The following is a 12,939-nucleotide window of genomic DNA, read 5'->3' as shown; positions in this document are numbered from 1 at the left end:
TACAATTATAAATGTTTCAAATGATAATAAACTGAAAATTTTGACATTGATAACATAAACTTCCTGTTTTCCATAATGGCAGGTTATATACATCCAGAATCAATAAATCTTTCAAGCTAGAATAAAAAATAAATAAATAAATAAATAAATGCTGGAGAGTGTGTGGAGAAAAGGGAACCCTCTTGCACTGTTGGTGGGAATGTAAATTGATACAGCCACTATGGAGAACAGTATGGAGGCTCCTTGAAAAACTAAAAATAGAACTACCATATGACTCAGTAACCCCACTACTGGGCATATACCCTGAGAAAACCATAATTCAAAAGTCATGTACCACAATATTCATTGCAGCTCTATTTACAATAGCCAGGACATGAAAGCAACCTAAGTGTCCATCAACAGATAAGTGGATAAAGAAGATGTGGCACATATATACAGTGGAATATTACTCAGCCATATAAAGAAAGAAAACTGTGTTATTTGTAGTGGGTGTATGGACCTAGAGTCTGTCATACAGAGTGCAGTAAGTCAGAAAGAGAAAAACAAATACCATATGCTAACACACACATATATATATATATATGGAATCTAAAAAAAAAAAAAAAAAGAAAATGGTTCTGAAGAACCTAGGGGCAGGACAGGAATAAAGATGCAGACATAGAGAATGGACTTGAGGACACGGGGAGGGGGAAGGGTAAGCTGGGACGAAGTGAGAGAGTGGCATGGACATATATACACTACCAAATGTAAAATAGATAGCTAGTGGGAAGCAGCCACATAGCACAGGGAGATCAGCTAGGTGCTTTGTGACCACCTAGAGGGGTGGGATAGGGAGGGTGGGAGGGAGACGCAAGAGGGAGGAGATAGGGGGATGTATGTATATGTATAGCTGATTCACTTTGTTATACAGCAGAAACTAACACACCATTGTAAAGCAATTATACTCCAATAAAGATGTTAAAAATAAAAGTAAATAAACAAGGATACCATCAAGAAAGTGAAAAAACAATGTACAGAATGGGAGAAGATACTTGCAAGTCATGTATCTGATAAAAATACTTGTATCTAGAATATATAAAGTACTCTTAAAATTCAATAATAAAAAGACAAATAACTCAATTGAAAAATGGGCAAAGGATCTGAATAGACATTTTCTCCAAATACATACTAATGGTCAGTAAGCATGCAAAAGTGTTCACCATCGTTAGCCATCAGGAAAAACAAATCAAAGCCTCAATGTGATATCAATTCACACCTCCTACGATGGTCAAAATCAAGTGTTGCCAAGAATGTAGGGAAATTGAAACACTCGTACATTGCTAGTTGGAATGTAAAATGGTACAATCACTTTGGAAAACAGGTCAGCAGTCCCTCAAAAGGTTAAACGTAGAGTTACCATATGACCCAGCAATACCACTCATAGGAATACACCCAAGAAAATTGAAAATATGTCCACCAAAAACTTGTAAAATATACCAGTGTTCCTAGCATCATTATAATAGCCAAAAAATAGAGAAAACCCTAATGTCCACCAACTGGTGAATGGATAAATAAAATGTGGTTTGTTCATACAAGAAAATGTTTCTTACAGTAAAAAGAAACATAGTGCTGACACACTCTGCAATATGGCTGAACCTTGAAAACATGCTAAGTGAAAGAAGCCAGTCTCATGTGATTCCATTTACATGAAATTTTCAGAATAAGCAAATCCATAGAGACAGAAAGTAAATTGGTGGTTACCAAGATCTGGGAGAGGGTTGGGGGGAAATGGGAAGTGACTTCTAATCGGAATAAGGCTTCTTTCTGAGATAATGAAAATGTTCTAACATTTGACTGTGGTGACAGCTGCACAACTTTGAATATACTTAAAACTATTGAATCGTACCTTTTAAATGAGGGAATTTTTTGTTATGTGAATTATATCTCAAGAAAGCTTTTTTTTAAGGATGAAGAAACTAAAGAATGCACCCTTGCCTTGGCTTTTCCTCTAATCCTGTTTTCGTCTCTCAAGCCTATTCCCAGGATCACCCTTCGTAATGAACTAGCTGCACGCAAGCCCTGATTCAGGCTCTGCTTTCTGGGGAGAAGACAGGATGGAGATAGGTGCTGGTGAGTGAGTGAGTACTTTTCTCCCTGGAGAAAAAGTGAAAATGTGGTACCACTACCAACATCGTCACCTAGGGAGCTGTACAAGGTTCTTTACCCGTTGTGCTTTATTGCATTGATGGGATAAAGGGCAAACCCCAAATCCATTCCTATTTTCTCAGAGCCTTTCCTCACAAAGACTTTATGAATCAGGGTAAATATGATATCACTTATATGTGTAATCTAAAATATGACACAGTTGGGGACTTCCCTAGTGGTGCAGTGGTTAAGAATCCACCTGCCAATGCAGGGGACACAGGTTCGATCCCTGGTCCAGGAAGATCCCACATGCCGTGGAGCAACTAAGCCCGTGTGCCACAGCTACTAAGCCTGCGCTCTAGAGCCGGCGAGCCACAATTACTGAAGCCCGCGCCCCTGGAGCCCGTGCTCCGCAACAAGAGAAAACACCGCAATGAGACACCCCCATATGACAACGAAGAGTAGCCCCCGCTCGCCGCAACTTTCTGTTTCACCGCAACAGGAAGCCTGCGCGCCACAACGAACACCCAACGCAGCCATAAATAAATAAATAAATTTATTTGTTTTTTAAAAAATGACACAATTTAACTTATCTACGAAACCAAAACAGACTCACAGACATAGAGAACAGACTTGTGGTTGCCAAAGAGGAGGGGGGTGGGGGGAGGGAAGGACTGGGAGTTTGGGATTCGCAGATGCAAACTAGTATACACAGGATGGATAAACAATAAGGTCCTGCTGCATAGCACAGGAAACTATATTCAATGTCTTGGGATAAACTATAATGGAAAATAATATGAAAAAGAATATATATATGTATAAATGAATCACTTTGCTGTACACCAGAAATTAACACAACATTGCAAATCAACTATACTTCAATAAGATTAAAAATTTAAAAAAAGAATTAGGTTAAGAAAATGTACTGACATTAATTTAGGGTTTTAAAAAATACTGGCATAGAAATAAATAAGAGATAATTTTCCCTCCCTCATCTCTAAAAGCCTTGAGTTCTGAGCCTGGACACCCTATTTTCAGGACACATCACTGTTTTTGTTGCAGAGCTGTCAGGCATTCAGACAACCACCAGCTACCAAAGCTTTCCTTGGGGGAAGGACAGGGAGATGAGAGAACCTATTCTAGGGAGGATAAGCGGGGACCTGGTCTGATTCTGGATCTAAGATGTACAGAATGTGCCTGCCTCCTGCACAGTCTACAGCAGGAATCTGTAAACTTTTTCTGGCAAACAGTATCTATTTTTTGGCTTTGTGGGCTACAAAGTCTCAGCCACAACTACTCATGTCTGTTCTTGTAGTGGGAAGGCAGCCAAAAGCTGCTGTAGACAATAAAATGGAATGAGTGTGGCTGTGTTCCAATAAAACTTTATTTATGGAAACTGCCTTTCTTATCATAGAAATTTTAATTTCTTATAATTTTCATGTGTCATGAAACATTATTCCTGTTTTGATCTTTTTCAACCATTTAAAACTGCAAAACCATGTCAGCTTGTGGGCCAAACAAAACCAGTAGTGAGAGAACTTCTAAGAGGGGGTAAGTAAGTGCCACTGCCCTTAGCAAAGCTGTAAACTGGGGACCAAAGAAAAGGCCCTGCCCTTGTGCTTGGTGTAAAGCAGGGCACTCGCTCCAGATGGACAGTGCAGCCTGGGAAAGGGCCCCTGACATAGGAACTTATGTGTTTGCTGGGCAGGGGGGAGGTGTCATGGACATACCTATGCAATGAATCCCAGATTTTTCTAGGATCCACAGTGAAGGAAGACATCACCCCAAGCTGACTTTGAATTAAGTCATGAAGAAAACAGGCTTAAAATATACTTAATTTCCTTATTTTTTTTTAGATTTTATTGAAGTATAGTTGATTTACAATGTTGTGTTAATTTCTGCTGTACAGCAAAGTGACTCAGTTATACACACACACACACACACACACACACACACACATATATATATTCTTTTTCATATTCTTTTCCATTATGGTTTGTCACAGAATATTGAATATAGTTCCCTGTGCTACTATATTGTTTTTAATTTGAAGTTTATAGCATCCAGTGCTAAAATAGTAATTTCAACTTTCTGTATGTCCTCAGAAAAAGGCCTGTGTACCTGTTCCTGAAGGCTAGACCCTGGGGAATATCAGGTCAGGGAGAGACTAGAATCTGAATCCAGAAACAGAAACTCTCAGGTCAAGAAAGTATTTAATAGCAACATAAAGTAACCTCTTTTTTTCTTCAGCTAAACTCTCTCATTGCCAGAGGACAGCCAACTTGTACCCTCTGAGAGTGGAAGCATAGCCTAAAGCTGTCTACCACAAGGGTAGACTTTCTTTGAAATCTAGAGCTTTATCTCAGGAATGCATATGAATTTGTATTCTCCTCTATAGCCCAGCTGTGTGTTTGTTTTAATATAAAAATAGCATGTTAAACTGTTTACCATCAAAGAAAACTGTTACTCCTTAAAGATGCATTGTGTTTACCCTGCAGCTTTGAGGACCCCCAGGCAAACCACCGCACTCCCCAAGGGCACACACACTGTATGTGAGGAGCAAAAAAGCACATCAGGCTGCAGATTTTTAAGATTCCAATCAGGCACTGGATACTCACTTTTTATTAACAGGGCATGACTGATATGGGTTTAGAGATCCCATCCTCTGTTATAGGACACTGGTTCTCAAAGTGTAGCCCCAGGATCAGCTACAACGCCACCTGGGCACTTGTTAGAAATGCAGATTCTCAGCTGCACCACAGAACCACTGAATCAGCAGGTCTGAGGGTGGAGCCCAGTGACCTGTATTTAATAAGCGCTCTAGGGGACTGTCACGCTCCTTCAAGTTTGAGAACTGCTTCTACAGTGGAAAGAGTTGGAAAGAGCCATAAAAACCTTTTAAAACTTCATTTCTTCATCACTCAGCCATGAACAAGAATGAAATCATGCCATTTGCAGCAACATGGATTGACATAGAGATTATCCACTTAAGTGAAATAAGTCAAACAGACAAAGACAAATATCATATGATATCACCTGTATGTGGAATCTTTAAAAAATGATATAAATGAACTTATTTACAAAACAGAAATAGACTCATAGACATAGAAAACAAACAAACTTATGGTTACCAAAGGGGATAGTGGGGGAGAGGGTTAGATGAATTAGGAGTTTGGGATTAGCAGATACACACTACTATATATAAAACAGATAAACAACAAGGACCTACTGCATAGCACAGGGAACTATATTCAATATCTTGTAATAACCTATAATGGAAAAGAATCTGAAAAAGACTATATATATAATAACTGAGTATATATATATATATATAACCGAATGTATATGACTGAATCACTTTGCTGTACACCTGAAACTAACACAGTATTGTAAATTAACCACACTTCGATTTAAAAAATGGTTATTAAAAAAAACTTCATTGTGAATAATCTCTCCAGCCTCTCTCTGCCTTCCCCATCTGCAGAATCAGGGCACCACTTTGCTCTCAGGATTGCCTTGAGAATTAAATCAGATCTACCCAGACATCCAGAAAACACGACACAGCACCTGATGATCACAAATCCAGCATGAATTTTGTTTTCCTCCTTTCCCAACTTGAACCAAATATTAAAACAGAGGTATGTAAGTACAACTGCAAGTAATGATCTATTTCCATGAGATGATATGAGAGATGTGGCTGAAACATTTCCCCGGGAGACACCTTCACCACGTCCATCCATCCCATCTACATTATTTGCATATTCCTGACGTTCAGCATATGAAATTTTAAAATCAAGTCATTATCAAATTTGAAAAATATTTAGGCTAAAAAGTACTGGTGACAAATCAATTTTCCAGCAGCCTATGTTTTTCTTTGATTTTAAGAGTTCCTTTGGGAGCATTCATTTATAAACTATCCCATTTAAAGGAGGAAAAATTCTCTGAAATACCAGCTTCAAAGCATAGCATATTGTAAAGGGCACCATTTCCTTATACATGCCAAATTGAGAAAAATCTTTAAAGTTGCCTTCTGGTTTCCCACAAAATCACAGATTATACCCACTCGTCTTTATTCTCACTCTTCTTTCCTCATTTATTCAACCAAACTGTTCAAAAAAACTTTGAATAGCTATCACAATTCAGATATACAGAGAAAACAAATATGCAAACAAACAAACCAAAAAAAATCCCTTTAAAATATGCATAGGGGAGTTACATAAGTGTGTTTCTCCAGTTTTCTTCTTTTTAATAAGAATACTTTTGTACGGAATGCAGTGATCTACATGACATACATGTAAGTGTACATACACAGGTGTTCCTACATGCCTGCCCTCTCTCACAAACACATACACACAAACTCTACTTTCTACATAACAGATAGAATAAACCTTAAGAACATAGGCTCCCAAATGTTGAATTTTCAATTACTTGGGAAAGAATTAAATGGAAGTTTATGGATAAAAACTTGGCTCTGAAAATACCAGAATAACCCAGATAATTTTGGGGTTATTCAGGGGATTATTTGGGGTGGGGGCCTATTTTAGCTTACTTAAGAGAATACCCTGTTTTTAAATTTTTTCAAATTTTCAAATTTTTTTTAGTACCACTACAGCCTCAAGTAGAAACCATTTATAAACCATTGGTTAACTGGTTAATTCTGAGTTCTTCCTTTAGAACAGTTTCCCAAAGGGCTTCCATGAGGCAACATCTTGCTGACCTGCTTCTGATGACTGTACACTCCTCTACAGAACTTGGACGCTGCATTTTCTTACATCATTTTGTCACTCACTGACATAATTTTCTCTATGTCTCAATCTATATGAGTTTATGGTATTTCAGAAGCAAAGTAGATTTGTCTAATTATTTGACTGAGATTGAAGAAGAGTAAACTTTCTAAACCTGGCATTTGGGATCTAATGGTGGTGAATATCCTTCTGGAATATTCTCGCACAGCACTGCACACTATCAAAGAATAAATCAAAGACTATCAGAGCTTTAAAAAAAAAAAAAAGGAGGCGGAGGAGGGGGTGGAAAGAGGAAGGGAAAGTTTTTGTTGAGTTTATTTCCTTGGCAAGAGAAAACACAGCAGAGAAGACATCCACAGAATGGCTGAGGAGGAGGGAGCCCGAGGAATCTGGGTTTCTTAAGCACGAAAAGGTGGTGTGGTTCAGGTGGTTAGACTTACTGAGGATGGCAAACTACAACTCCAGGTTAGACAGAATGAGTTCATAAGTCTGAATGTGGTTGGTTAAAATAAGTCCTCTGTTCCTTCTAGAAAAAAGAGGAGACTCTGAAGACAGTTACATCCAATGAGGGAAATATTCTGGAGTCACTCAGAGTTATAGGTCCTTTAACATCTTTGGTTATGATGAAACACAGCATTCACACATACACACACATTTGTACAACACTGACATTGAAATAATGTTGTTGAAATTTGGAGATAATATAGCATGCCAGTTAAGAGCTGGCATGAAATCAGACCACCTGGGTATTGGCCCCAGCTCTGACACTTATCGGCTGTTTGATGTTGGGAAGGATGGTGTAATCCCTCTCAGTTTTAGTTTCCTCATCTATGAAATGGGGGCAATAAAAGTACTCTTTGATATGATATAGTTATGAGGATTATATTAAAACATTTGTCCATATGTATTACTTAATAAATGCAAGACATTAGAAATAGCTTCCCTGCTGTTGATGGATACACCTTGTCATTTTTCTATCTCTCCCAAGAGAAATTAAGATTCTAGGTTGGCAAGTGATACAAACATTCACCTAACACTGATTCATTCATTCAACGATTTGTGTTTGTGGAGTGCCTATCAGATACCCGGTCTGGCAGAACTCACAGTCTAATGGGAAACACAGATACACACGTAATAAAGAGGTCATGTTGGGAGGAGAATAAATAAGGCATAATGAGAAACAGGAATGGTTTATTTCACAAAGGAATTGCGACTGTCAAGGTAGATAATTCTTTAGGAATCTGAGATAAGGTGAGCTCAGCTGTAAATAAGAGACACTTAGGTAAAATGTTCTGGGAATATACTCTCAGAGTTATAATGCCTGCCCAATTAGCAAATATTTTTGAGAACTTTCTTTTTGCTAGGAATTGCAGATACATGCGTTTCTGCTCTAACATTAAATACATTTTACTGAAAATTTTTGCATCCTGTATTATGGGAAAAAATAGGATTGGAGGCAGTTCAATAAAAACTTAAGAAACTTTGGAATAGAACTTTAACACATACACACTAATAATCTTAATAAAAATTATTAACACAAGTAAATCTCTAGCATCATTTGAACCTACCCTCTTTTGCAAGCCCTATACCTTGGAGTTTGCTCTCCTCCCACACGTCGTCCTCAGAGATGTAGGGCCTGAAGACATTTGATTTTAATAGAAGCCAGTTTCATCAAAATTAAAACCATAAGGTGGGCTCGCGGCAGTGCTAGGGATGGTGGGAGCCGGAGCCGGAGCCGGAGCAGAGGTAGGGTCGAGGCCAGACTCTGTACCCACCACCCACGCATCCCCCGTGCCTCCCCGCGCCTCCCCGAGCATCCCAGTGCAACCTCGTGCTTCCTTGCATATCCTCGCACATCCGCCACCCTCAACCGGCAGGATGCACAGCGCGTTGGGGGGCCTGGGCTCTGGGGACCAAGACCCCACCACCAAGCTCTTTTCATGGTGCTGGGTGCAGGGGTGACAGAGCTCAGTCACCAACTGCTCTACATGGAGCTGCCCATCAGATGGGTCGTGAGCCAGTGCCTACACCGTTGAGACCAATGTGCTGGGGAGGAAAGTCCTCTACCCTCTGACCTTCTTCACCTACGCCAAGGACATTGTGCAAGTGGATGGGAAGATAGGCTGTTCCGAGGCCTGAGCTGCTGGCTGACGTCCACTGCCCTCTCCACCATGACCCCGGGCAGCATGAAGAAGATTTTCTCTCCAGATGATATCGAGCAGGTTTCCAGCAAGGATGACATGAAGACTTCTCTGCAGACTGCGGTGAAGGAGACCTCCTACCTGATGATGATGCAGGGCATGTCCCGCATATTGGCTCACCCCTTACGTGTCATCTCAATAGCTGCACGGCCCATTTTGTGGGACTGGAGACCAAGTACAGTGGAGAGTTGAGCTCCATTGGGAAGATTTTCAAAGACGAGGGGCTGCTGGGACTCTTTGTCAGCTTAATCCCTCACATCCTGGAAGATGCGGTTTTCTTGCAGGGCTGTAACCTGCTGGCCACTTCTTCAGTGCCTACCTGGTGGATGACAGCTTCAACCAGGCCCTGGCCATCCATCCCAAGCTACCCCATGGGGGTGGCAGTGGCATGCCGACCTACCCCTTCCTGCTGGTGGGCGATCCCATGGCTGCAGGCCGGGCTCCCCACTCACTCCCCAGAGTTCAAATCCAGATCCACTGCTGGAAGGACCTGAGTGGGCAGGGCGAGCCTTTCCGCGGCTCCAGCCTGCCTTTCCACCACCAGGTGTCATCATGCTTTGCCCTGGAGTACCCCGAACCACCTCAAAAAACACTGTCTCTTAAACAGCAAAGACCAAAGAACAAAGTATAGCACAGGGAACTATACTCAATATCTTGTATTAACCTTTAATAGAAAAGAATCTGAAAAAGAATACACACATATATATAACCGAATCATTTTGCTGTACACTTGAAACTAACACAACATTGTAAATTAATTGTACTTCAATTTTAAAAAATAGAAACACACACACACACAAGCCCACACTTTCTCAGCCTGGCCACCGTGGATGAGCCCTGATCATCTCCAGGCACCTGTTACATGACCAACCCAGCAACACCTAGATGTGCTCCAGCCCAGCTGGGCTCTGGGTTCCATATTTGCCATGTGTCTGCACAGAAGCAGGGGATGGGTGGAAGTGAGCCTGCACCCAGTGGCTTGGTCACTGTTAGACCTGAGGAAGTGGGGTGGCGCTGAGGAATTGGGCCAGAATCCCCTTCCATTGCAGATTTGCCGAGTCTGTCTTGTGCTGGGGCCAGAGAATGGCTTGTGGAGGCCCAGGTCAGAAGGGCAAAGACTCAGGGGGTCAGGTCCCACCCCCCATTCACACCCCTCGAGTTGGCCCCAGCTATCATCTTTCAGCTCATCTGGGAGCATCGCTCTCCTACTTTGTAAAAAGGGTGTGATCCCCTTTCAGGAGGCAACCATCACGTCCGGGCGTGTGCTAGGAAGTCCTGGCTAGGTTCTGTTTTCATTTTTCTCAGCACTACTTTTCTGATAAGAAGAAGGCAGCACCTTCTGAATGGGACATCGTGTGACTGCTCAGAACGTGTCCCCCTCTTCATCAGTTTCATGATGATGCCTCATGTTCAGGACCTGGTCACCCGTGCAGCTGTGAACACCCAGAAGTTAGGCAGATCAGGGTCTCTAGTCCTACCCAGTTTAAAAGTTCCTAATAAGATTTGACCTTTTCTCCCTCAAATAAATGTATTGGTGGTGATTTGCAGGAAAAAAAAAACCCTACACTCTGAAGGGGATCAGAACATGTCACTCCCAAATATGCCATCCTGCTATATGGATTATTTTGAGCTGCATACACTTGAGGAAAAGCAGGTGCAGGAAGGGGTCTCTGACCTCCCTCTTTCTACCTAAAAGCAGGACATACAATTTCATATGAGAAAAGTGCTCTCCCTGCACCAGGAAGAAGAGAACATTCTTATCTCCAGATACGAAAAGTTGACGCCACGATGAATCTGTGCAAACAAACCTACTAAAATAACCTTCATCTTCCATTAGTTTTCCCCACATATTTCCTAACTTTCCCACAATTTGGCAGCCCCAGCCCAGCCCCTTTTCCCTTTGTCATGTCTGGTCTCCACAGCAAACTGTTCTTTGTTAACATGGCATGTAAGTTTCCAGGTCTATCCCATTCTTACAATATCTCTTTCTTTTCTATGAAGGCTTTCATGCCACATAAAATATTAACATCAAGTAAAATTTGTTATGTTTTTCCTCCTGTTAATCTGCCTTTTGTCAGTTTAATTTACAGGCCTTATTACACAACCTAAGAAGACAGAGGAAAAGTCTTATCTTCCCTACAAATACAATAGTCCCTGGGATTCCACACCCACGATTTTTTTAAAACATGGGGAAATATCCTTGCAACATCTTTATCCACACTTGCAGTCTCTCCTAATAACTTAAAATAGTAGAAAGTTAGCAGTTCCTGAAGCCACTAAATTATCTGTTTCTTGCGTAAAGAAAGGTACACTGGCGAGAGTTTTAGGTGTTTTCCTTTATAAGGCTAAATTTTCTTCTTTAATTGTAAGAATTAAATCAAATGGATCATTTCAAAACATGAACTTGCTGGGGACTTCCCTGGTGGCGCAGTGGTTAAGAATCTGCCTGCCAATGCAGGGGACACAGGTTCGAGCCCTGGTCTGGGAAGATCCCACATGTTGCGGAGCAACTAAGCCTGTGCACCACAACTGCTGAGCCTGCACTCTAGGGCCCTCGAGCCACAACTACTGAGCCCACATGCCACAACTACTGAAGCCCGCATGCCTAGAGCCTGTGCTTCGCAACAAGAGAAGCTGCTGCAATGAGAAGCCCGCTCACCGCAACAAAGAGTAGCCCCCGCTTGCCGCAACTAGAGAAAACCCACGCGCAGCAACGAAGACCCAGTGCAGCCAAAAATAAATAAAATTTTTTAAAAACCAAAAAACCATGAACCTTCTGGGCCAACTCATATGTGAATCAACACAACTTCCTCTTAAATGCCATCTTTCCATTATTTACAACCTTAAGAAACACACTGCTTTGGAAAATATCCTATGACCAGGCATGGTCCCAAATCACAAATAATTCACAGTTTAGTAGGAAAGGTAGTCACACTCAAATCATACTGTCTTAAAATAACTACTTTATTAGAGAGAGAAAGAAAGGCTAGAAGAAATCATGGTAGACAGTGATGAAATTTCTGGAGCTAACTTTGAAAGATTTCTCAAGTTGTTTATAATAGAAGAAACACTGAAAGAAGAAGAAGAAGAAGAAAGAGAAGGAGAAGAAGAAGGAGAAGAAGAAGAAACATGTTCCTAGGCAGAAGGGAGTCTGGGAATACATTTCAAGAAGAAGCAACTGGAAATGCAAAGATGTAAGGTCCCTCGTCAGAGCACAGAAGAAGAAGGTCGCTCTATCTCTCTCGTCTCAACAATTTTTTGACATTTTATCCCTGACTCTTCTGGTTCTAACAATCATTGGGAAACTGTGGTCAGGCCTTATTTAATCAAACTCAACTTCTCTGTTTTCTTGTGAGGATGTTTTGGAGAGTGGAGGTGATCTGGGGTGAAGAAAACTGTCTCCAAGGCTGGATTTGGCTATTCTCCTAGGTGAGGGCTGTGAACAATCTCTCACCCGGAGTGGGTGCAGGTCTTGGGAAAATAGCCCCACTGGTGTAGAAGATGGCTGTGTGCATGTGGGATGGCAGAAATGGAGACCACAAAAGGTGAGTGATAAAATCCTCACCAGGAGACAAGGAGAGGATTTTAACTCAGCCCACTGAGGAACTGGGAAGATGCTGAGAATTCTACTACAAGTGCTACATGATGATGATGGTGGTGAAAAAAATGTTTTAATAGAATTTTTTAGTATACTCCAGTTATTTGCTCTATAGTATCTAATGGAACCCTTCCCAGTAATCCCTAAAACATGCAATAAAACTCTTGATTTGTAGTTCCTTTGGAGGGAGGATCAGGAGATGTGCCACATGGGAGATGAAAAATTCCCATTCCCACATAATAGAGTAAGAGAGAACATTTAAGAAGAGCTT

At 41.2% G+C, this 12,939-nt stretch overlaps 1 pseudogene; it reads left to right on the top strand.

Annotated features, from left to right (window-relative positions):
* The first annotated feature begins 8,582 nt into the window (after positions 1-8,582).
* On the top strand, positions 8,583-9,701 carry LOC133095731 (mitochondrial carrier homolog 1-like; annotated as a pseudogene).
* Positions 9,702-12,939: the final 3,238 nt, after the last annotated feature.

The sequence above is a fragment of the Eubalaena glacialis genome, chromosome 7 (genome assembly GCF_028564815.1).
Source record: "Eubalaena glacialis isolate mEubGla1 chromosome 7, mEubGla1.1.hap2.+ XY, whole genome shotgun sequence".
Lineage (NCBI taxonomy): Eukaryota > Metazoa > Chordata > Mammalia > Artiodactyla > Balaenidae > Eubalaena > Eubalaena glacialis.
The sequence above is the reverse complement of the archived record's forward strand: the minus strand, read 5'-3'. Positions and strand labels throughout refer to the sequence as shown.